The sequence below is a fragment of the Anomaloglossus baeobatrachus genome, chromosome 10, assembly GCF_048569485.1.
Source record: "Anomaloglossus baeobatrachus isolate aAnoBae1 chromosome 10, aAnoBae1.hap1, whole genome shotgun sequence".
Taxonomy (NCBI): Eukaryota; Metazoa; Chordata; class Amphibia; order Anura; family Aromobatidae; genus Anomaloglossus; species Anomaloglossus baeobatrachus.
The window spans coordinates 196,041,367-196,068,271 of NC_134362.1; the positions used below are offsets into that span (position 1 = coordinate 196,041,367).

At 47.9% G+C, this 26,905-nt stretch overlaps 1 long non-coding RNA gene across 1 annotated transcript in view; it reads right to left on the reverse strand.

Moving 5' to 3' along the window:
- Positions 1-10,902, reverse strand: part of LOC142254207 (uncharacterized) — a 155,996-nt gene extending 145,094 nt beyond the window's left edge. Inside the window, exon 1 of the long non-coding RNA XR_012727207.1 lies at positions 10,644-10,902. This is a non-coding gene — a long non-coding RNA (uncharacterized LOC142254207). The remainder of the gene's footprint in view (positions 1-10,643) is intronic.
- Positions 10,903-26,905: the final 16,003 nt, after the last annotated feature.

Sequence of the window (26,905 nt, forward strand, 5' to 3'; positions counted from 1 at the left end):
TGAAAGGCACCATTCAGATAATGTTCCGAAAAAGAGGTTAATAGGCCTCCAAGTGGCCATAGCAACCAATCACAGGTTAGGTTTCATTTTTGTAAACAGCTCTGGTGGAATGAAAGCTGCGCTGTGATTGGTTGCTATGGACAACAAGGAAAATTTATCGTCAGGACATGAGGCCTAGTTGACAGTAAACATTCAAATGTTCAATTGATGAGGGTCTGACAGTCAGGAACAATATTAATAAAATAAAAAAGGGGGTAACCAGTCCCACGTTACTGGCACACTGGGGTGTACTCACTTTTGTGATATACTGTATCAGCAGCAAGCTTGTAACTCCAGGCAAACGCAGGGCAGGCCATGGCTAAATTACATGTCCGTGCCAATCGGTCCAAGCACAGACTGGCCTCAGCTCTCCCAAACCGGTGCCCACTGCATGCATTGTGGTCCAAGATCTTACCAAAATCCACAGGAGTCTGAACGAGTCCTTATGGGATACAATTGCCACAACTATGGATGAGCAGACCCGTGTAAGTTCGGGTTTGCCCATTTCGGCTGGATTTTAGCTGAAAATATCAGTTCGGGACCCCGATTTGTCCCTGGACCCATATAAGTCAATGGGATCCGAACTTTGGTGCTGTAAAATAACTGTAAAATGGTTGCAGTAAGGGGGCTGGAAAAGGAAGCAAAAAGGGGGTCATTGACCTGCAAACAAATGGGAATAGGGAATACAGTTATAAAAAAAATTGTGGGTTCCCCCTATTTTTCCTAACCAGCGCAGGTAAAGCAGAAAGCTGCCCCCTCAAAAATAGTAGTGGTCAACACCATTTTTTAAATTATTTAATTTTTTTTTAAAAAAGTGTGGGGTCCCCCATATTTCTGATAACTAGCCAAGGTAAAGCAGACAGCTAGGGGCTGGTAAGGGCCATGGTTATTTGACCCTACACAGTCTAAAAATAGTAGCCCACAGCCAACCCAGAAGTGATCATATATATTTATTCATTTATATAGCGCTATTAATTCCACAGCATTTACATACATTGGCATCCCAAATAACCAACGGCCTTCCCAGCCTAATAATTTCAGCCCCCAGCTGTCTGCTTTACTTGCACTGGTTATTAAAAATAGGGGGGGGGGCCTACATAATTTTTTAAATTTATTCCATATCCACATTTGTTTGCAGTGCAATTCTCCTGCTGTTACCCCCATTTTGCTTCCTTTTGCAGTCCCCTAGCCCTTACTGTGACCATTTTACAGCCATTTATTTTAATTATTTAAATGAATAATTCAAAAAATGGTGTGAGGTTCCCTTTCAAAAAACTTTATTAGCATATATACAGCACCCAAACTCCGACATGGACCTCCATGAAAAGTCTGTGTTCGAGCCCTGAACAGTGCACACGACGACTTTTTCAGACAGATTCTGATTCAGAAATTGCCTGGAAAAAAAATCCCCCCCTCCAAAAAAACAAAACAAAAACCACTCAAGGCCAAAACTGTAGGAAAAAAAATGACAAAAAACGACAAAAGAATTCAGGGAAAAAAAGCCAGGGTTTCCTGAAGCATCTTGTGCTTGACAACACTCGCCTGAGTATAAAAGATGTCGTCTGTACACACTAAAGCCTCCTTCACATGTGAATATAAAACACGTACGTAAAGACCAGTACCAATGTCATAATTTGTTTTCCATGAGTGTGGTCATCCGTGTGCCCAATTTTTACCATCAGTGTGTCACCCATGTGCCCATTTTTACCATCAGTGTTTCACCCGTGTGCCCATTTTTACCATCAGTGTGTCACCCATGTGCCCATTTTTACCATCAGTGTGTCACCCGTGTGCCCATTTTTACCATCAGTGTGTCACCCGTGTGCCCATTTTTACCATCAGTGTGTCACCCATGTGCCCATTTTTACCATCAGTGTGTCATTCGTGTGCCCATTTTTACCATCAGTGTGTCACCCGTGTGCCCATTTTTACCATCAGTGTGTCACCCGTGTGCCCATTTTTACCATCAGTGTGTCACCCGTGTGCCCATTTTTACCATCAGTGTGTCACCCATGTGCCCATTTTTACCATCAGTGTTTCACCCGTGTGCCCATTTTTACCATCAGTGTGTCACCCGTGTGCCCATTTTTACCATCAGTGTTTCACCCGTGTGCCCATTTTTACCATCAGTGTGTCACCTTTGTGTCCATTTTTACCATCAGCGTATCACCTGTGTGCCCATTTTTACCATCAGCGTATCACCTGTGTGCCCATTTTTATAATAAGCGTCACCCGTGTGTGCAATTTTTACCATCAGTGTTTCACCCGTGTGCCCATTTTTACCATCAGTGTGTCACCCATGTGCCCATTTTTACCATCAGTGTTTCACCCGTGTGCCCATTTTTACCATCAGTGTGTCACCCGTGTGCCCATTTTTACCATCAGTGTTTCACCCGTGTGCCCATTTTTACCATCAGTGTGTCACCTTTGTGTCCATTTTTACCATCAGCGTATCACCTGTGTGCCCATTTTTACCATCAGCGTATCACCTGTGTGCCCATTTTTATAATAAGCGTCACCCGTGTGTGCAATTTTTACCATCAGTGTGTCATCCGTGTGCCCAATTTTTACCATTAGAAGGTCATCCATGTGCCCAATTTTTACCATCAGTGTGTCATTCGTGTGCCCATTTTTACCATCAGTGTATCATCCGTGCTCCCATTTTAACCAGTGTGTCACCTGTGTGCCCATTTTTACCATCCATGTTTGTCATTCGTGTGCCCACTTTTACCATGTGTGTAATCTGTGTGCCCATTTTTACCATCAGTGTGTCACCCGTGTGCCCATTTTTACCATCAGTGTTTCACCCGTGTGCCCATTTTTACCATCAGTGTTTCACCCGTGTGCCCATTTTTACCATCAGTGTGTCACCCATGTGCCCATTTTTACCATCACTGTTTCACCCGTGTGCCCATTTTTACCATCAGTGTGTCAACCGTGTGCCCATTTTTACCATCAGTGTGTCACCCGTGTGCCCATTTTTACCATCAGTGTGTCACCCATGTGCCCATTTTTACCATCAGTGTGTCATTCGTGTGCCCATTTTTACCATCAGTGTCACCCGTGTGCCCATTTTTACCATCAGTGTGTCACCCGTGTGCCCATTTTTACCATCAGTGTTTCACCCGTGTGCCCATTTTTACCATCAGTGTGTCACCCATGTGCCCATTTTTACCATCAGTGTTTCACCCGTGTGCCCATTTTTACCATCAGTGTGTCACCCGTGTGCCCATTTTTACCATCAGTGTTTCACCCGTGTGCCCATTTTTACCATCAGTGTGTCACCCGTGTGCCCATTTTTACCATCAGTGTTTCACCCGTGTGCCCATTTTTACCATCAGTGTGTCACCTTTGTGTCCATTTTTACCATCAGCGTATCACCTGTGTGCCCATTTTTACCATCAGCGTATCACCTGTGTGCCCATTTTTACAATAAGCGTCACCCGTGTGTGCAATTTTTACCATCAGTGTGTCATCCGTGTGCCCAATTTTTACCATTAGAAGGTCATCCATGTGCCCAATTTTTACCATCAGTGTGTCATTCGTGTGCCCATTTTTACCATCAGTGTATCATCCGTGCTCCCATTTTAACCAGTGTGTCACCTGTGTGCCCATTTTTACCATCCATGTTTTCCATCCGTGTGTCATTCGTGTGCCCACTTTTACCATGTGTGTAATCTGTGTGCCCATTTTTACCATCAGTGTGTCACCTGTGTGCCCATTTTTACAATCAGCGTCACCCGTGTGTGCAATTTTTACCATCAGTGTGTCATCCGTGTGCCCAATTTTTACCATTAGAAGGTCATCCGTGTGCCCAATTTTTACCATCAGTATGCCATTCGTGTGCCCATTTTTACCATCAGTGTATCATCCGTGCTCCCATTTTAACCAGTGTGTCACCTGTGTGCCCATTTTTATCATCCATGTTTTCCATCCGTGTGTCATTCGTGTGCCCACTTTTACCATGTGTGTAATCTGTGTGCCCATTTTTACCATCCATGTGCCCAATTTTTCCATCAGTGTGTCATCCGTGTGCCCCTTTTTACCATCAGTGTATCATCCCGTGTGCCCCTTTTTACCATCCATGTGCCCAATTTTTCCATCAGTGTGTCATCCGTGTGCCCCTTTTTACCATCAGTGTATCATCCGTGTGCCCCTTTTTTACCATCCATGTGCCCAATTTTTCCATCAGTGTGTCAACCGTGGGCCCATTTTTACCATCAGTGTTTTCCATCTGCGTGTCGTCAGTGTGCCATCTGTATCCTTCCGGTCCGAATAAAAAAAAAAGATTGAAATTACAAAGCTTGTCCTATAATTTCAATATCAAACACATACACCACATGGACGGCACACGAATGCCATCTACATCCTATATGTGCTTTTCACGGACCCATAGACTTGTATTCTGCCTTGTCATCCAAGTTGCCAGAAAAAAACGGACACGTCGTCTCCTTGGGGTACGTGTGAAAACATGGACATGTGTATGAGGGGTATCCATGAAAAAAACAACGGATGCCACATGTGTATGTGAAGGGGGCGTAAGTCAGCATTCAATTCTCAATATTTGGATTCACTGACAGCAATCAGAGCTTTTGAAGAATGGTGGGAAAATAAAACAAAGCATATTGAAAAGCTGCAAAACAAATCCAATGATTACTGTGTCTTTCGGCACAAGAGCTGACACTCCATCCGCACATTCATCCCTGCAATCTGCTGGTCCCCGGCTTCCAGGCAGCAGGTGTCAGCGAGCCTTTCATTAAAACTCTATCATTTCCAGGAGGGAATTCACACCTGACACCAGCGTCTGTGACTTGTAATCTACACTATCATCATCCAATAAAAATCTATCATATTTCATGGTGCATTACAGCAAAGGGATGAAAAAAAATATAGGACCTCGGTCACGGAGCGAAAACGAGAAAACTCATTGGTTTTGCAGAGTACATAGCTGCCGGCTATGGGATTAAAAGCGCAATTCCCTATAGATCCAGGTATAATAAACAAACAAGCAGCAGAGTTATACGAGGTCCTTGGAGCTGGAGGAAACGTTTACAGCTTCTACCTTCAGGGGATCCGGCTTTAGAAACTTTATCCAGACATCTATGGGGCTGCGTACCGCTCTTTAATTAAACCGAGTCAACTCCCAGCCCGTAAGAAGGAACGGGATGGAAACCCCCTTGAAATGAGGCGATTGCTTCCATTTTTAATTAAAATAACCTATTCTCTGCCATTGATTTCGCTGAACTTTGGTCGGGATCTGTATACAGCGGCCACTGTGCCACAGGGAGGAGGTATGTAGATTAAAGGGGAACACAAGGAAGTATAGAATCATATAAGAGGCACAAGCAACTATTAAGCATTTTGATGCGTTTTTGCCGCTTTTTTCGTGTGCAATTTTTTGCTCAAATCTGCATGCCTCTCCTTAGGCTAGTTTCACACGTGCGTTGGACGGGATCCGTAGCATTGCGTTGGGTGACGCATGCAACGGATGCGTTGCATATAGTGGCACAACGCATGCTACAGATCGTACAAAATAACGCAATCCATTGTAGTTTTTTTTTCCTTGTCTTTACACATCGGAGCACAGCTGCGTTAACGGAATCCGTCAAATGACGCATTCTAACGGAATCCGCCACCATAGGCGTCCATTATAAAAACAACGGACGCCTAACGGATTCCTGCAGGTTGCTTTTTTTGACACTCCGCCAAGCGCAGAAAAACGTTACATGCAGCGTTCCATCCGCCCGACGCTGCGTCGTCCAGCGGATGCAACGCAGACACTTGCGTTACAGTGCGTCGTCCATACAAGTCTATGGAGAATAGCGCAGTGCGTTAACGGACTGCGCTATTCTCCATAGTGACGGAATGCGCTGAACGCAAGTGTGAAACTAGCCTTATCCAAGCAAAGTCTGGAATACTTGCTTCTCTTTTCCTTGCAGAAAAAAAAAACAGCATGTCAATTGCCGATGCATTTTTTTCCAGCGTTTTTTTAGCCCTTCCAGCCATTGATTTCACAAAAAAACGCACCAAACACCACGTTTTTTGGTGCAGAAAATTTCTGCAGCGTGCAAACATACCCTAAATTTGTAAGGCTTTGTGCAAACGCTGACTAGATGCTTGTAGAAATTTCTGCACTAAATCTGCATCTAATAGAAGAAAAAGAAAAAAAAAGCGCATTTTTTCCGTTTTTTGGGGGATTTTTTAATGTGATTTTTTTAAAGCGTTTTCTAGGCATTCTGGGGTTGAAAAACACTGCAACAATGCTAAAAGAATTGACACGCCGCAGAGTTATTGCTGCACCAAATCTGCAAGGGAAAAAAAAAAAAGTAATGTGCACAAAACTTCAGGATTCTCATTGACTTTGCTGGCACAAAACTGCACCCCAAACACATAAAAAAAAAAAGTGATAAAAACGCGCAGTCTGCACAGAGCTTAACGCTCCTCTGGTTTATATACATGTCAGTGCAGCTTGACAGTGTACGCTGGCGCCTGTTCACATTTGTAGTCAGTTTTCTGATATAGTTGTTAGTGTACAGCAGGGAACTCTACAATTGATGCATTCTGGTGCCTCTTCACCAATACAATTAACGCCTAATTTAGAGCGTGCACACATCCGGTAGGTGCGACGTCCGTTTTCACATGTACCGGAGACGAATATATGTAGACCCATTAAAAACAATGGGTTTGCACACACATGCATGTTTTGACACTGACCATGTGTCCATGTGGAGCACACACATGCTTGTGTGCTCCATATAGCGACAAATCTGTTTTCTGCCAGCACAGGTGTCATGCAGAACGCACACTAATGTGATCCGTGTGACACGTACCAGAGAAAACACAGGTCACATAAAATAATTTTTTTTAAAAATTATACTTACCTGTCTCCGGCGCTGCTGTCGCTTCCTGTCCTGCTCATTATGCCTCATGCATATTCACTGCAGACCCAGAAGTAACAGCAGCGCCGAAGACAGGTTAGTATATCGCTCACGCTGTCCGCGTGCTATCCGGATGTCACAGGGACTACACACATAAAACACACATGCACACCTTCACCACGGACCACGCAAATGTTAGTGTGAAGGAAGCTTTAGGCAAATGACAAATTTAGGAGGCTGGGAAAGTAGAATGACAAACCACGAAGGAGGTGTAATGCGGAGTCATATTCTTCAATCCAGCTTTCCCAAAATTAAAAAATACTTGATGCCATTTCTTGGACCTCCAATAGCTCAAAAACCGCAGCTCCGAACCTCATGTCTGAATGGGGTACGTAACCTGATGCTCCTTTCAAAGTCTACGGGACTGATGGAGACGGAGTAAATGCAACAAAAGAACTTACAGATGTGTTTGAAAATGTAATAGTAAGGATAAAAATAATGGATCTGGGGGTCATCAGTCCTTTTCGGGGGGTAGGGGGGTGCTATTTAAGACATTATAGGATGATAAAGGAACAAGAACATGCAGCCGTTTGGCCACGAATATATTGATCTTTCAACAAGACGTCTGATTTAGTGCCCTGTAACATTTTACGACTTACTGGACACATTACACGTTTCAGCCAGGGCAGCAAAATGACATTTCCGGGCAATGCCCCAAGGTGCTGCGCTACATGGAAATGGCATACTTTATAACCTCGTTTGCATAATTAAGCACGTCCATAAGTTTATGCTCAACATTCACTATTGTAAAAAGGGGGAAATTGTCACTTGTAGGTCTGAGAAGAGAGAGTCGTGTACTTCCAAAGTGCAAACCCTACCCAACAATATCCATCTGTAATGACGGGATTAACCCTTTAAACTATTATTGGTCAGAGTGCTGTCAGTCAACGCATGGACCGAAAACACAAAAAAACTCTGAAACTTTCATTAATAGGAAAAGAGAGGCTGCAAAATATCTAATAAATACACAATAATGCAGAGATGGGGGACCCCGGATCACCCCAAGAATGAGGCAGTCCGGCTATCGGGGACAACTGGGCTCAATCTCCATGAGAGACAGACGGAAAGATGGAAAGAGAGAGAGAAGATAGAGACAGACATTGGGATGGATAGATAGATAGATGGATAGATAGATAGAGGGATAGATAGATAGAGGGATAGATAGATAGAGGGATAGATAGATAGAGGGATAGATGGATGGATAGATAGATAGAGGGATAGATAGATAGAGGGATAGATAGATGGATGGATAGATAGATAGATAGAGGGATAGATAGATAGAGGGATAGATGGATGGATAGATAGATAGAGGGATAGATAGATAGAGGGATAGATAGATAGAGGGATAGATAGATAGAGGGATAGATAGATAGAGGGATAGATAGATAGAGGGATAGATAGATAGAGGGATAGATAGATAGAGGGATAGATAGATAGAGGGATAGATAGATAGAGGGATAGATAGATAGAGGGATAGATAGATAGAGGGATAGATAGATAGAGGGATAGATAGATAGAGGGATAGATAGATAGAGGGATAGATAGATAGAGGGATAGATAGATAGAGGGATAGATAGATAGAGGGATAGATAGATAGAGGGATAGATAGATAGAGGGATAGATAGATAGAGGGATAGATAGATAGAGGGATAGATAGATAGAGGGATAGATAGATAGAGGGATAGATAGATAGAGGGATAGATAGATAGAGGGATAGATAGATAGAGGGATAGATAGATAGAGGGATAGATAGATAGAGGGATAGATAGATAGAGGGATAGATAGATAGAGGGATAGATAGATAGACACAGTCATAAGTGAGCCCCCATGATGAACAGTTAGTAGAAAAGTTGCTAAACTAACAATCAGGCTCTCAGCTGATATATCTGGATGGAGAGAAAACACCACACTAATATATGTCAAAAATAGATCTAGTAGGTATCTAATTAAAACAATATAACAATATGTATAGTAAAACACATATAGTAAATATCTAAACCTACATATATAATAAATATATACACACACATAGCTATCTTTTTTATCTCAAATAAAACAATATATATATATATATATATATATATATATATATATATATATATTATATATTTCTACCATGTATATATCCAGCACTGTAATGCAGGCATAGGATGTGTGAACTTCTCCTGGTGCCCACCCTGCCATCGCCACCTTTACCATTGCCACTGCTTTTCCTGGTGTCCACCCTGCCATTGGCACCTGTGCCCCACTCTTGCCTGGTGACTGCTTCTCCAGGTGCCCACCCTGCCATTGGCACCTCTGCCCCCCTTCTGCCCAGTGACTGCTTTTCCAGGTACGCACCCTACCATTGGCACCTGTTCCCCAATCTTGCCCGGTGACTGCTTCTCCAGGTGTGCACCCTGTCAGTGCCACCTGTGCCCCCTCCTGCCCTGTGACAACTTCTCCTGGTGCCCACCCTACCATTGCCACCTATGCCCCCTCCTGCCCGGTGACTGCCTCCGCCGGTGCCCACCATGCCATTGCCACCTGTGCCCCCTCCTGCCCAGTGACTGTTTCTCCTGGTGACCACCCTACCACTGGCACTTGTGCCCCCTCCTGCCCAGTAGTTGCTTCTCCTGGTGACCACCCTACCATTGGCACCTGTGCCCCCTCCTGCCCGGTGACTGCCTCCCCTGGTGCCCCCTCCTGCCTGGTGACTGGCTCCCCTGGTGACCCCCCTGTCATTGCCACCTGTGCCCCCTCCTGCCCGGTGACTGCCTCCCATGGTGCCCACTCTATTATTGGCACCTGTGCCCCCTCCTGCCCGGTGACTGCCTCCCCTGGTGACCCCCCTGTCATTGCCACCTGTGCCCCCTCCTGCCCGGTGACTGCCTCCCCTGGTGACCCCCCTGTCATTGCCACCTGTGCCCCCTCCTGCCCGGTGACTGCCTCCCCTGGTGACCCCCCTGTCATTGCCACCTGTGCCCCCTCCTGCCTGGTGACTGCCTCCCCTGGTGCCCACTCTATTATTGGCACCTGTGCCCCCTCCTGCCTGGTGACTGCCTCTCCTGGTGCCCACTCTATTATTGGCACCTGTGCCCCCTCCTGCCCGGTGACTGCCTCCCCTGGTACCCCCCCTGTCATTGCCACCTGTGCCCCCTCCTGCCCGGTGACTGCCTCCCCTGGTGACCCCCCTGTCATTGCCACCTGTGCCCCCTCCTGCCCGGTGACTGCCTCCTCTGGTGCCCCCCCTGTCATTGCCACCTGTGCCCCCTCCTGCCCGGTGACTGCCTCCTCTGGTGCCCCCCTGTCATTGCCACCTGTGCCCCCTCCTGCCCGGTGACTGCCTCCCCTGGTGCCCCCCCTGTCATTGCCACCTGTGCCCCCTCCTGCCCGGTGACTGCCTCCTCTGGTGACTCCCCTGTCATTGCCACCTGTGCCCCCTCCTGCCCGGTGACTGCCTCCTCTGGTGACTCCCCTGTCATTGCCACCTGTGCCCCCTCCTGCCCGGTGGGTGCAGACACAGACTCCGCTGTTCCCAGTAACTTTTCCCATTTGGCGCGGATGCTGGCAGTGCTGCTCCTGGCGCTTGCCCCAGTCACTGACTAGTCCGCTGCCCACGGTAAAGTTCCCGGGTGCCAGTGAGGTGGGCACAGGGAGGGCATGGCCCGGGATGCACGGACCCACCTGGAGCGCGGCTGTCAGGCAGGGCGGAGCGCGGTGCCCGCTGTGAGATGCCAGTCACATGCAGCTGTGTGTGCGCTGCCCGCTCCGGGGCTGTGGCATCCTCCTCCTCAGCAGGTCCCGGCGCTCAGGCTGTGAAGTTGTGGCAAGTGTCAGTGCCCGGCTGTGTGACTGCGGGGGGCTCCGCCGGGGAGCGCCGCTCTGGGGGTCTCCGCTCTGCAGGACAGACCACACTGCCCGGGTCCTGCCGGCTACACGAGGAGGGATGAGCTGAGGCGGCGGGGACGCGCCTCTCCCCAGTGCGCGCCCCCGCCGCCAGCTCTGGCTTGCCCGACAGCGCCCTCTAGCGGCGACTGTGGGAACTGCATGGCTGATAGATGGAGCGCAGCTCTGAGGCTGGAAATGGGACATACTGCAGCCTCATCTACACCACAATTCAGCATGAAGAGATTCTATATGAGAGCCCAATGACAGATCTTACATTTGTACTTAAAAGCTCCTCTGGTCAGTGGCCCCAATGCAAAATCTCCAACTATAACAGACTTTTTATATGGGGCAAAGGAACCTTTTGGGGCCCCTCTAGACGCCAGGGCCCATGTGTGATTAAAACCACCTGCCCCTATTATAGATATGCCCCTGCCTCTGAGGATAACATTGTCTTATTTAATAAATACTTTTAGTAAATATTTACTTTTTGAACATTTTATGGGCGTTCCTCTCTTATTCCTCCTGGAAATGCATGAATAATTTGACAACTGGGTGTTAGTCCACTCCCCCTTGTCCAAGATGTCATTACAGTTCTGATTGGACAACGTCAGACTGGTAATATCCACTTATCAACATATTTCCAGGAGGAGTAACAGAGGGCTGGCACAATGTAGATTTCTTATAGAATAGTATGTAGTATATGTAGATGTGTTAAGGGTGGTAACAGGGGCACTAATAGTGTACTAATCAGTGTACAGCGCTGCAGTATATGCTGGTGCTATATATAACCATTAATTTATATCACATATTTCCAGGAGGAATAACAGAGGGCTGACACAATGTAAATTTCTTATAGAATAGTATACACTATGTAGATGTGTTAAGGGTGATAACAGGGGCACTAATAGTGTACTAATCTGTGTACAGCGCTGCAGTATATGCTGGTGCTATATAAATAACCAATAATTAATAGCACATATTTCCAGGAGGAATAACAGAGGGCTGACACAATGTAGATTTCTTATAGAATAGTATTTACTATGTAGATGTGTTAGGGGTGGTAACAGGGGCACTAATAGTGTATTAATCGGTGTACAGCGCTGCAGTATATGCTGGTGCTATATGTAACCATTAATTTATATCACATATTTCCAGGAGGAATAACAGAGGGCTGACACAATGTAACTTTCTAACAAAGTAGTATTTACTATGTTGATGTGTTAGGGTTGGTAACAGGTGCACTAATAATGGACTAATCTGTGTACAGCGCTGCAGTATATGCTGGTGCTATATAAATAACCAATAATTAATAGCACATATTTCCAGGAGGAATAACAGAGGGCTAACACAATGTAGATTTCTTATAGAATAGTATTTACTATGTAGATGTGTTAGGGGTGGTAACAGGGGCACTAATAGTGTATTAATCGGTGTACAGCGCTGCAGTATATGCTGGTGCTATATGTAACCATTAATTTATATCACATATTTCCAGGAGGAATAACAGAGGGCTGACACAATGTAACTTTCTAACAAAGTAGTATTTACTATGTTGATGTGTTAGGGTTGGTAACAGGTGCACTAATAATGGACTAATCTGTGTACAGCGCTACAGTATATGCTGGTGCTATATAAATAACCAATAATTAATAGCACATATTTCCAGGAGGAATAACAGAGGGCTGACACAATGTAGATTTCTTATAGAATAGTATTTACTATGTAGATGTGTTAGGGGTGGTAACAGGGGCACTAATAGTGTATTAATCGGTGTACAGCGCTGCAGTATATGCTGGTGCTATATGTAACCATTAATTTATATCACATATTTCCAGGAGGAATAACAGAGGGCTGACACATTGTAGATTTCTTATAGAATAGTATTTACTATATAGATGTGTTAGGGTTGGTAACAGGGGCACTAATAGTGGACTAATCAGTGTACAGCGCTGCAGTATACGTTGGTGCTATATAAATAATTAATATCCCATATTTCCAGAAGACCCCGATCGGGATTTAGAGAAAGTCCTTTATTTGACCCCATGTGAGTAAATGAGCGCCTGTCATTTAGATCGATGGCCCCCGCGCTCCGGCAGGGAATATGAGGGGCAGGTAAAGGGGCCATGGACAGGCTGAAGATCTACTTTGACAGATAGCCTTGAGCTTAGAGACCGGCCAGCGAGACGACTGCACCAAGTGATTAAACAGCCTTCCTGAGCTGACATCCAGGGGACGCGTAGGTGGCCATTATATCGGTGGGATTCGTCGTCACCCCCTAATTAGAGATTTCTGGTATTGAGAATGTAAGAAATTTGGGGGCTTCACATTTAATTATTTTGCTACTAATATGACAGCCGTGTAGTCAGAGCTCGTGTTAACCCTTCCTCATGGGTGACACTGGCCTGGAGGCATTGACAGGAGAAGAAGTGGTCAGAACGAGCTTTGAGGTATTGGGGTCCTATAGCTGAGCATTATATATAATGATCTGCAATGCTAAGAGACAGCGAGAGTATATAAAGCCACCCACATTAGACTCCGGAGCAGAACTCTCACATCTAAACAGACCTATCATATCTGCTCCCCTCCTATTTATGTTGGTGGAATTCTTCTACCCATGCCAGCTATAATGTTACAATGACTATGGGATAGCAGGGAACCAGGTCTCCTAATCTGTCCCCCAAGCTATGGGGCCCTATGCTACCCCTAACGTCAGGGATACTCCTGATGCTGGAGAGGCCTGAGTCTCCTTCCTGGCTCTGCTCCTGACCAGTCCTGATCTGATTCCCCATCGCCTTCTCCCCAGGGTGGGATTGGACAGGAGTGTGATGAAATTCACAGACAAAGACAAACAAGGGAAAACCAAAACTCTGTCAAACAGCACGCACACACAAAAGGTAAAGACAATAAGAGATTCAGGAGGAAAACAAGAGCAGGAAAGAAGCAACAAGACAACAGGGGTAAATTCCACAACCGCACCAAGCAATAAGCACAACTTTCACTAGTAAGTCTGGTATATTACATCTCACAGCCCAACAAAGACAAATTATAGCTGGCATGGTGGAAGGTTTCAACCAGCATAAATAGGAGGGGAGCAGATGTGATTGGCCTCCCCACAACATGTGATCAAAGGAGCAGGCAGGCCAGCAGGGATAAAATAATAGGAGTAAACGCCATAACTGCACCAAGCAATAAACATAACTTTCACCAGTAAGTCTGGGCCACCACACCTCACAAACCAACATAGAATAAACTATAGCTGGCATGGGTGGAAGGCTTCAACCAGCATAAATAGGAGGGAAGCAGATGTGATAGGCTTCCCTATAACATGTGACCAAAAGACCAAGCAGACAAGCAGAGATTAACTCTTGCTAGCTTGCCTATGAAACAGCACTCAGCAGATCAACGCCTGAGTCTGCCTGTGTTGATCCCAGACACCAGCTAGCATGGGTAGTAGAATTCAACCAGCATAAATAGGATGGGAGCAGATGTGATAGGCCTCCCCACAACATGTGATCAAAAGAGCAAGCAGACCAGCAGAGATTAACTCTTGCTAGCCTGCCTATGAAACAGCACTCAGCAGGTCAACGCCCGAGTCTGCCTGTGTTGATCCCAGATACCATAGGAACCATTGGCTGGAGTGTCACAATCTGCAATCTGAACACAACCCAATGCCGCCGACAATGGTGGTCTACACAGGTCCCACCAGCTAGCTGGAGGTCACTACTGTATAAGGAGTGCAAAGCCCTTTGGCACTGTGCAAATGCCTATTATCGCAAATCTAAGATGCCTCTAGTTTCAATAGAGCTTTGTTTTGAATATTGTTTAAGATAGAGCAATCTCTGTGCAGTATCAAAGGGGTGCAAGGATTTTTCTGTATATAGATCGCTCTTCCTGGCATCCCTGTCTCTATGTAGGATGCAGCCATCAAGGCATGCTGGGACTAGTGGTCCCAGCACCTAGAGGGCTCTACAAAGTTAAGAGCTTGTTATCCCATGTAATCTGCTCTGTGAACTTTCTTCTGCAACTGGGAAGCTTGAAGCTGTGCAACAACAATGAGTCTGAAACCTTTTGACATTGCTCAGAGATTTTTGCTTCTGTACATAACATTGATGGCCATTGTGTAGACTGAGATAGAAATCTCTGCACAGTACCAAAGGGATTTGAGATCTTTAATGTGACCCTCTTATATGTATTTATGACTATTCCAATCATTATTTCCCTTTTAATAACATTCTTTTATGGTTTATTGAATTCTTCCAAACAGTAAAGAAGGGGTTAGAATGAAATGGAAGAGGTGATCAGGCATTCATGTACTTGTAGTCCATCTGAAGCAGCATCGGACAAGTGCCCCGGAGTCTGGGGAAGGATATAGAGAATAGCCGCAGATATATACAGACAGTGAGACAATCACTTCTCACATACAATGTTCCCTCCATGGAGAAAGCTTATATAGCTGTTAATTGCTGCAATAAGTCACTGGTAACGCGGCTCCGCATGGGTGACCGCTAACAGGGTTGTTATTATTTTAGGAGGGGATCACCACACAATTACCTTCCTCTACCATGATAAAATGATATTATGAGCAATGTCCGCAGATAATGTTACGCTCCGCACATAAATACGCCGGAGCCGCGTCAGAGATGATGGTATACATGCGGCAAAAAGAAATGGCGCAGCGCACAACAAAAATGATGGACACGGTGACGGAAGCCCAATGCACCTCAGTATAGTCTGCGCTAAACTTACTGCTTATAGTGCTATTGTATCTTATTATTATAAGGGTATGAACACTTTTGCAAGCTTTATTTGCAACTGAGAAACTTTTTGAAATCCTCCTCCTTGTTGCAATATTGCAGCTTAATCTTTCAGATTTCCATTTTAAGACTAGAGAGTGGTGGGAGCAATTGGATTATGCCGTTATAGGGTATTTAACATTGGGCAGCACGGTGGCTCAGTGGTTACCACTATACAGTGCCTTAGTGGTTAGCACTATATGGTTGCTCAGTGTTTAGCACTATATTTTGGCTCACTGGTTAGCACTATGTTGTGGCTCAGGGGTTAGCAATGTATGTTGTCTCAGTGGTTAGCACTATACAGTGGCTCAGTGGTCAACACTGTATGTTGGCTCAGTGGTCAGCACTGTATGTTGGCTCAGTGGTTAGCACTATACGGTGGCTCAGTGGTAAGAACTGTATGCTGGCTCGGTGGTTAGCACTACACAATGGCTTAGAGGTTAGTACTATATGGTAGTTCAGTGGTTAGCACTGTATGTTGGTTCAGTGGTTAGCGCTAAACGGTGGCTCAATGGTTAGAACTGCATGGTTGCTCAATGGTTAGCACTTTACAATGACTCGGTGGTTAGTATTATATGGGAGTTCAGTGGTTAGCACTGTATGTTGGTTCAGTGGTTAGCGCTAAACGGTGGCTCAATGGTTAGAACTGCATGGTTGCTCAATGGTTAGCACTTTACAATGACTCGGTGGTTAGTATTATACGGAAGTTCAGTGGTTAGCACTGTATGGTTGCTCAATGGTTAGCACTATACAGTGGCTCAGTGGTTAGCACTGCACAGTGAATCAGTGGTTAGCACTATATGGTAGCTCAGTGGTTAGCACTGTATGTTGGCTTAGTGGTTATCACTATACGGTGGCTCAGTGGTTAGCACTACATGGTAGCTTATTGGTTAGCACTATTTATTGGCTCAGTGGTTAGCACTGTACAGTGGTTCAGTAGTTAGCACTATACAGTGGCTCAGCTGTTAGCACTATACAGTGGCTCATTGGTTAGTACTATAGGGTGGCTCAGCGGTTAGCACTATATGGTAGCTCGGTGGTTAGCACTGTATGGTAGCTCAGTGGTTAGCACTATACAGTGGTTCAGTGGTTAGCACTATACAGTGGCTCACTAGTTAGCACTATACAGTGACTCAGTAGTTACCACCATACTTTGACTCAATGGTTAGTACTGTATGGTGGCTCAGTGGTGGCTCAGTGGTTAGCACTATACAGTGGTTCAGTGGTTAGCACTGCATGGTGGCTCACTAGTTAGCACTATACAGTGACTTAGTAGTTACCGCCATACTTTGACTCAATGGTTAGTACTGTATGGTGGCTCAGTGGTTAGCACTGTTGATTTGAATCTCAGGGATTTTGGATTCATTCCCCATCAAGCTGAACATCTGCCAGGAGTTTGTATGTTCTCCCCATGTTTGTGTGGGTTTCCTCCAAGTTCTCCAGTTTCTTCCCACACTCCAAAGGCAACTGATAGAGAATTTAGATTGTGAGTCCCAATGGGGACAGCGATGATGATGATGATGTCTGTAAATTGCTGTGGAAGTAATGGCGTGATGTAAGCAAGTAAAATAAATCTGAAAGATGCTCCACATGTTATAGCAATTAGCAAAGCTTTGCGTCTCTGCAGCAGAAATGTGACCACTCCATAGGATTCTACAGGTTCCATCATCAAGTTTCTTTCCACTCATTATTGGTCACTTTCTCCATTTAGAGCCTGGACAGATGTTTTTATAAAAGTGCAGATTACTGTAGGTGGGTGGGGGTCTGGGGTGGAGGTCTGAGGTGGGGTCTGAGGTGGGGTCTGGGGTGGAGGTCTGAGGTGGGGGTCTGAGGTGTAGGTCTGAGGTGGAGGTCTGAGGTGGGGTCTGAGGTGAGGTCCGAGGTGAGGTCTGAGGTGGGGTCTGAGGTGAGGTCTGAGGTGGAGGTCTGAGTAGGGGTCTGAGGTGGGGGTCTGAGGTGGGGTCTGAGGTGGAGGTTTGAGGTGGAGGTCTGAGGTGTAGGTCTGAGGTGGAGGTCTGAGGTGGGGTCTGAGGTGAGGTCCGAGGTGAGGTCTGAGGTGGGGTCTGAGGTGAGGTCTGAGGTGGAGGTCTGAGTAGGGGTCTGAGGTGGGGTCTGAGGTGAGGTCTGAGGTGGGGTCTGAGGTGAGGTCTGAGGTGGAGGTCTGAGTAGTGGTCTGAGGTGGGGGTCTGAGGTGAGGTCTGAGGTGGGGTCTGAGGTGGAGGTTTGAGGTGGAGGTCTGAGGTGGAGTCTGAGGTGTAGGTCTGAGGTGGGGGTCTGAGGTGGAGGTCTGAGGTGGGGGTCTGAGGTGGGGGTCTGAGGTGAGGTCTGAGGTGGGGCCTGAGGTGGAGTCTGAGGTGAGGTCTGAGGTGGAGGTCTGAGTAGGGGTCTGAGGTGGGGGTCTGAGGTGAGGTCTGAGGTGGGGTCTGAGGTGGTGGTTTGAGGTGGAGGTCTGAGGTGGAGGTCTGAGGTGGAGGTCTGAGGTGTAGGTCTGAGGTGGGGGACTGAGGTGGAGGTCTGAGGTGGGGATCTAAGGTTGTGGTCTGAGGTGGGGGTCTGAGGTTGGGGTCTGAGGTGAGGTCTGAGGTGGGGTCTGAGGTGCAGTCTGAGGTGGGGGTCTGAGGTGGGGGTCTGAGGTGGAGGTCTGAGGTAGGGGTCTGATGTGGAGTCTGAGATGGGGGTCTGAGGTGGGGTCAGAGGTGGGGTCTGTGGTGGTCTGAGGTGGGGAACTGAGGTGGGGTCTGAGGTGGGGTCTGAGGTGGGGTCTGAGGTGGAGTCTGAGGTGGGGGTCTGAGGTGGGGGTCTGAGGTGGAGGTCTGAGGTAGGGGTCTGATGTGGAGTCTGAGATGGGGGTCTGAGGTGGGGTCTGAGGTGGGGGTCTGTGGTGGTCTGAGGTGGGGAACTGAGGTGGGGTCTGAGGTGGGGTCTGAGGTGGGGTCTGAGGTGGGGTCTGAGGTGGGGGTCTGAGGTGGAGGTCTGAGGTGGGGTCTGAGGTAGGGATCTGATGTGGAGTCTGAGATGGGGTCTGAGGTGGTGGTCTGAGGTGGGGATCTGTGGTGGGGAACTGAGGTGGGGTCTGAGGTGGAGTCTGAGGTGGGGGTCTGAGGTGGAGGTCTGAGGTGGGGTGTGAGGTAGGGATCTGATGTGGAGTCTGAGATGGGGTCTGAGGTGGTGGTCTGAGGTGGGGGTCTGAGGTGGGGGTCTGAGGTGGGGTCTGAGGTGGGGGTCTGAGGTGGGGTCTGAGGTGAGGTCTGAGGTGGGGTCTGAGGTGGAGGTTTGAGGTGGAGGTCTGAGGTGTAGGTCTGAGGTGTAGGTCTGAGGTGGGGGTCTGAGGTGGAGGTCTGAGGTGGGGGTCTGAGGTGGAGGTCTGAGGTGGAGGTCTGAGGTGGAGGTCTGAGGTGGAGGTCTGAGGTGGAGGTCTGAGTAGGGGTCTGAGGTGGTGGTCTGAGGTGAGGTCTGAGGTGGGGTCTGAGGTGAGGTCTGAGGTGGGGTCTGAGGTAGGGATCTGATGTGGAGTCTGAGATGGGGTCTGAGGTGGTGGTCTGAGGTGGGGGTCTGAGGTGGAGTCTGAGGTGAGGTCTGAGGTGGAGGTCTGAGTAGGGGTCTGAGGTGGTGGTCTGAGGTGAGGTCTGAGGTGGGGGTCTGAGGTGGAGGTCTGAGGTGGGGTCTGAGGTAGGGATCTGATGTGGAGTCTGAGATGGGGTCTGAGGTGGGGGTCTGAGGTGGGGTCTGAGGTGAGGTCTGAGGTGGAGGTTTGAGGTGGAGGTCTGAGGTGTAGGTCTGAGGTGGGGGTCTGAGGTGGAGGTCTGAGGTGGGGGTCTGAGGTGGAGGTCTGAGGTGGAGGTCTGAGGTGGAGGTCTGAGGTGGAGGTCTGAGGTGGGGGTCTGAGGTGAGGTCTGAGGTGGGGTCTGAGGTGGAGTCTGAGGTGAGGTCTGAGGTGGAGGTCTGAGTAGGGGTCTGAGGTGGTGGTCTGAGGTGAGGTCTGAGGTGGGGTCTGAGGTGGAGGTTTGAGGTGGAGGTTTGAGGTGGAGGTCTGAGGTGGAGGTCTGAGGTGGAGGTCTGAGGTGTAGGTCTGAGGTGGGGTTCTGAGGTGGAGGTCTGAGGTGGGGGTCTGAGGTGGGGGTCTGAGGTGAGGTCTGAGGTGGGGTCTGAGGTGGAGTCTGAGGTGAGGTCTGAGGTGGAGGTCTGAGTAGGGGTCTGAGGTGGGGGTCTGAGGTGAGGTCTGAGGTGGGGTCTGAGGTGGAGGTTTGAGGTGGAGGTCTGAGGTGGAGGTCTGAGGTGGAGGTCTGAGGTGTAGGTGTGAGGTGGGGGTCTGAGGTGGAGGTCTGAGGTGGGGATCTAAGGTTGTGGTCTGAGGTGGGGTCTGAGGTGGAGTCTGAGGTGGGGGTCTGAGGTGGGGGTCTGAGGTGGAGGTCTGAGGTAGGGGTCTGATGTGGAGTCTGAGATGGGGGTCTGAGGTGGGGGTCTGTGGTGGTCTGAGGTGGGGAACTGAGGTGGGCTCTGAGGTGGGGTCTGAGGTGGGGTCTGAGGTGGAGTCTGAGATGGGGGTCTGAGGTGGAGATCTGAGGTGGGGTCTGAGGTAGGGATCTGATGTGGAGTCTGAGATGGGTTCTGAGGTGGGGGTCTGTGGTGGGGAACTGAGGTGAGGTCTGAGGTGGAGTCTGAGGTGGGGGTCTGAGGTGGAGGTCTGAGGTGGGGTCTGAGGTAGGGATCTGATGTGGAGTCTGAGATGGGGTCTGAGGTGGAGGTCTGAGGTAGGGGTCTGATGTGGAGTCTGAGATGGGGGTCTGAGGTGGGGTCAGAGGTGGGGTCTGTGGTGGTCTGAGGTGGGGAACTGAGGTGGGGTCTGAGGTGGGGTCTGAGGTGGGGTCTGAGGTGGAGTCTGAGGTGGGGGTCTGAGGTGGGGGTCTGAGGTGGGGGGTCTGAGGTGGGGTCTGAGATGGAGGTCTGAGGTGGGTGTCTGAGGTGGGGGTCTGACCTGCAAGACATAGCTTTCTCCAGGTCATATGTATGAATGATTATGTAATCCAGGAGGTGCCTAGATTTTTATCATGGATGCCTTCAGGTGGCCTTATATTTTCCTTCCATTCCATATTGTTGGATACATTACACATGATGTCTGGGGTCATAGTCTGAATTTCTCGCTGTATCTTCTCTCAGAGTTAATGTAATGTTCGTGGCTTGTTACTGTAACCCGACCTTTCAAGTGACCCCAAAGGAAAGTCCGGATCAGGAGATCTTGGAGGCCACAGTCCCTTGGAGATTCCTCTGCCATCAAAGAAAGCTTCAATCTCTGTTGGAAGTCGCCCATTCTAAGTTCTTCATGGTCCAACTGATTGAACAAGGTTTGGAAGATTTCCATGTACATCGCTGTTATGTCACACTCGGGCAAAGCAATACCAGGTGCACAGCGCAACACAGCGGTTATAATGGGGATGGAAAAGGAAAACCTTAACAATAGAGGACGGGTCACCACCTGTCACACTTGCCAGGTGAAGCAAGCATGGAGAGGTGTGTTCAGACCTATGTTCATCTGAAGCACAACAAAAAACATAAAAAAGGGGGCAACGAGAACACAAAAACAACGGGAGGCCCTGGAACTAGTGAGAGGGGTAGGTGGCCACCTCCTAACCTCACCTGCAGTTGATCCTCCTCTCCTCAGCAGTCCCTATACAGTCTTCGCAACTGTCACCGAGCAGGAACCTGGGACCCCCGGAAAACTCTGTAGTAACCCTGACTAGTGAGCGGGCAGGTGGGGTTCACTAGACCTCACCGCTGCACTAACAACACACCAGGGAAGTAAAGACAAACAGGGAAAATTAACAAACAAAAATATATAGCCCGAGCACAGGAACTTGACTAGCAGAACCTTCCACAAAGGGGTCCAGGACACAAATGACTTTTTATCTTCAGCAGGAAATGCTGGGATATATCACTATTTAAAGCTGAAGGGCGTGACTACTTAGTAAGTGCAGCTGATCGCTCAGCAAGGGACTGCTTTGGAAAAGCTGCAATAGCAAAACTGGCACTTAACCACTTTAGTGCCAAGAGAAATGAAACAGCATCAGGTGATGGAACATGTGACTATTTAAATGAAAACAGGAGATGTCACAAACCGGCTACACCTGTGATTGAACTAACAAGGAACTACCAGCAAGGAAAAAGTCCTAACTCTACTCAACTTCAGCAACTTCAAGAAACTTTCTCCCTCCACCGTGGTCAGTTCACAATCATGATATTCTATAACCGGCATCAGGTGATGCAATGTGATTATTTAAAGGGAAACAGGAGTTGTCACAAACCGACCACACCTGAGAATGAACTAACAAGGAACTACCAGCAAGGAAAAAGTCCTAAACCTACTCAACTTCAGGAGACTTTCTCCGTCCACAGTGGTCAGTTCAGAATGATGAGATTCTATAACCGGCATCAGGTGATGGAACTTGTGACTATTTAAAGGGAAACAGGAGATGTCACGAACCGGCCACACCTGTGATTGAACTAACAAGGAACTACCAGCAAGGAAAAAGTTCTAACCCTACTCAACTTCAGCAACTTCAAGAAACTTTCTCCCTCCAAGGTGGTCAGTTCAGAATGATGAGATTCTATAACCGGCATCAGGTGATGGAACATGTGATTATTTAGAGGGAAACGGGAGTTATCACAAATCAGCCACACCTGTCATTGAACTAACAAGGAACTACCAGCAAGGAAAAAGTCCTATCTCTAATCAACTTCAAGAGACTTTCTCCCTCCACTGTGGTCAGTTCATAATGATGAGATTCTATAACCGGCATCAGGTGATGGAACATGTGACTATTTAAAGGGAAACAGGAGCTGTCATGAACCGGCCACACCTGTTATTGAACTAACATGGAACTACCAGCAAGGAAAAAGTCCTAACTCTACTCAACTTCAGCAACTTCAAGAAACTTTCTCCCTCCACCGTGGTCAGTTAACAATCATGATATTCTATAACCGGCATCAGGTGATGCAACGTGATTATTTAGAGGGAAACAGGAGTTGTCACAAACCGGCCACACCTGAGAATGAACTAACAAGGAACTACCAGCAAGGAAAAAGTTGTAACTCTACTCAACTTCAGCAACTTCAAGAAACTTTCTCCCTCCAAAGTGGTCAGTTCAGAATGATGAGATTCTATAACCGGCATCAGGTGATGGAACATGTGATTATTTAAAGGGAAACAGGAGATGTCACAAACCAGCCACACCTGTGATTGAACTAACAAGGAACTACCAGCGAGGAAAAAGTCCTAACTCTACTCAACTTCAAGAAACTTTCTCCCTCCACGGTGGTCAGTTCAGAATGATGAGATTCTATAACCAGCATCAGGTGATGTAATGTGATTATTTAGAGGGAAATGGAAGTTGTCACAAATCACCTGCACCTGTGATTGAACTAACAAGGAACTAGCAGCAAGGAAAAAGTCCTAACCCTACTCAACTTCAGGAGGCTTTCTCCCTCCACCGCGGTCAGTTCAGAATTATGAGATTCTATATCGGCATCAGGTGATGGAACATGTGACTATTTAAAGAGAAACGGGATAATGATCTAGCAAGGAACTACCAGCAAGGAAAGTGTCCTTATCCCTTGCTGCACCAAACAATAACTTTTTCCCGGATGAAGAGGCGTCTTGTGAAGCAATTCAATCTCATAGTGGAGATGACCGGTGGGCCAACAAGTCATCGAGACCAGTCGGCACGAGGATGTTTCTCGTCGTCACTGAGGTTCATTACACTCTCACTTCTCATGAACCAAAGTGTATGCAGGACAAATTTCAGTACAGTTGATCGTCTCTTTTAGAAGTCACAGCAATTGTTTCTGGGTACAGAAGATTGTGAATCACAATGTACTATTCCATTTATTGCATCGTTAATTAGTTGCTTTACTGAAGCAAAAAATTAAAAAGATGATTGTGAAGGTGAATACTTAATAAAAACTGGAATTTAACGACACCAAAGAGTAAATCCCACATTATGCACTGACACTGGCGGACACTGATAGAAAAAGGCCCAGTGCAAGAACAATATATGGGTGCTTTGCCCACCTAAGAGCTCATCAAAATACATAAGTAGAAATGGCCCCCCTTACCTCTCGGGTTCCTTTGCAGGCGCACTCGCTGCACCACGATATATCCACCCCAGGTCCTGCCATACACAACACAACCAGTTTATTAAGTGTGGAGTTTTGTTCACCAGTCTTGATGAACTTTGCTGGAGTAATTTGCGCTAAATTCCTTAGAGATGTGCCCCTTGAAAAGAATTTGGCGCCTCTTTCAGCCACTGTGCGCCACAGTAAGAAATGCCGGTCAGGAACCGGAGTACACTTCTGTTGCCCTTTTTGGCATAAATCAGGGGTGGACATATCATTGGTGTAACCTGTACGGCCGCGCCGGTCCCATTTCTACCTCCAAAGCGGGTGGACTTGTGATGAGCTCTTGGGGTGCAAAGGGCAAATATATTGTTCTTGCCCTTTTCCATCTTTATCCGCCAGTGGCATAAATTATTAAGAATTTGCCAGATACGCTCATCAATGACCCCTCCTTGATCCAGATTGGCAGAGTTGGTGGAATTTGCACCAAAAATCCTTCATTTTTGCACAACATAGTGATGCAATAACATGTTGCAACATTTCATTTAGTTCTAGTGTATGAGATTATCCCAGAATGTTTCTCTAAAAAGAACATGTCAATTATACTGCACATATAGGGTTAATCTGCAGGTTACAAAAGCTGTCTGACTGAAAGCCGAGCTCCTGGGAGAAAATGAGCTTTAATAATTCTGGGAGCCGCCGGCTTTCAGTCATAGGTGTGTGCACGAAGGGGCTTCAGTCACCGCTCAGTACATGGTGCAGTGCGAATGTCCTGGCACTTTGATTGACAGCTCACTGTGCAGTGCATCTGCAATTAAAGCGAGCTGTCAATCAAAGTGTTAATGTGACCCCCTGGCTTATCAGGTCGTCACAGGGTATTGTGCAATCTGCCCTTCTGCACAGTATCCAATCCTCTTTGGTTGCGGGTCCCTGGCCTGTGGTGTTGCCAAGAACAAGCTAATCAAAATCCTAGAAACACTCTGCACCACACCCACCAGATACACCAATGGACGGCCTAAAGGGAATAGGGCTGGCCACTTGGGGTGTTGGTAAGGGGAGGTCAAGAGTGTTAGGAGACAGTTGTAGACAGTGGTTGAGTGGTGACTCTCGTGAGGAGAGATCAGGGAGCTGGGCTCCTCAGTTACTAGGTGGCAGACGTTGGTCTGGGCCTGGTAGGAGCTGGAACCCCGGTTGCAGGGGACTGTGTCAAGGGTCACGGAACTGTTGAGCAGGGCAGCCGGCGGCCTTGAGCTTTCTTCGGGCAGGGTCCAGGGCACGACGGGGTACGTGGACCCTAGGCTGGAAAGTAGCTTCACGCGTCCTGGTAATTTACCCGACGAGGACGAGGCCTTCAAGACTCGCCCTCCACCCGCTCCAGAACCGGGGTACTAGCGCAACGAGGGGGTTAGGACTTTCCTACTATATAGTCCAGAAAATCCCAAGAGTGAACCCTGAGAGCAAGCTCACTCCATTAGCCATACGGGTGAGCATAATGACACTCAGAACCCACCATGACCAGTGAGATGATGGCCCAAGATTTCCCACAATGAACCCTTCTGCCCCTTCTCCTATAGGTACTGTACCACTTTAACTTTTTTTTAGCCCTTCCATCCATTGATTTCATTAAGAAAAACACATGGCACAAAAATGCACCAAAAACGCACCAAAAGGCATGCGTTTTTTTTGTGCATATTCTGCCAGAAGGTGCAGATTTGATGCAGAAAATGTCTGCAATGTACGCACATAGCCTAACAGTATCATCCTATCTCCAGCTTACAATATTTATTTCTCTCCTCTCTCCCCCCTGCCAGTATATGCACATCCAAATCTGTTCTTCTGTGCGAAGATACCATATTTTTCGGTTTATAAGACGCACTGGATTATAAGATGCACCCCAAATGTAGAGGAAAAAAAGGTAAAAATAAAAAGATGTCCATCTTATAATCTCGTGATGTCTTACTGGGGGGGGACAGCAACGGTGGTGGAGCGGGGTCAGAGGAGGAAGGTCGATGTTGCGGGCGGTGCGGCAGCTGTCCCGGATGTGCACTGTGGGTGATCTGCGGTGGGCAACATCCAGAGATAATCGTCGGTGAGGGCTACAAAGAAATGTCGCCCAGCATCGGGGCGTGCGCAGATTGAGCTATCGGCTCAATGACAAGCCGAGATCTCATCTGCGCACGTGCCACCTCAATGGGCCAGAGGCGGCGCGTGCGCAGGTGAGATCTTAAGCCGAGAGCTCCATCTGTGCATGTGCTGACTCCGAGCGCAACTCAGAGCCCGCAGGCCCAGCACAGCCACCGCAATACAGTACCCGCAGCACAGCCACTGCAGCTCATTGCCCGCAGGCCCAGAACAGCCATTGCAGCACAATGCCCGCAGCACAACTCCCGCAACCCCAGCACAGCTACCGCAGCTCAGTGCCCGTAGCCCCAGCACCGCCACCGCAGCACAGCGTCTGCAGCCCCAGCACAGCTACCGCAGCACAGTGCCCGCAGCCCCAGCACAGCCACCGCAGCACAGCGCCCGCAGGCCCAGCACAGCCATCGCAGCACAGTGCCCGCAGCCCCAGCAAAGCGCCTGCAGCATTGTCCCTGCCTCCTACTACCCCTCTCCACCACCTCCTGATAAGGTACATTCATATTATAAGACGCGTCTTATAAAACGAAAAATACAGTACTTACAAAAGTCACCATGTGCAGACCTTAGCTTCATAGCTGGTTGCTAGATCTGGTGCTAATGCACCGAGCTGGCGGACAGCCGAGAGCCACATATCCCAGGCCTGCGACATATCATTGGTGTAACCTGTGCAGCTGCTCAGGGACCCAAGAGGTCAGGGGGCCCATTTCTACCTAGGTGGAATTGTGCACTCTGATGAGTTATTTGACTAAAAAGGGCGGAACGATCGCGGTCGCAGGGATCGTGACCACAACCTGCCGGCTCCAGGCCCTGCTTCAGCTGGATGTGCGTCCAAGGGTGCACATCCAGCTGAAATGCATCGTGGTGCCTCCACTGTGATACACGCTGCCAGCCAAACAGAAGCTTTCAGCTTTCAGCATCTCCATGACTGAGGTGGCGCATGACAATGACATCATGAGTTGCCATAGCATGGATGTCAATGAAAGCTGCCAGGCACTGCAGGCCGGTTATAGATGTGGG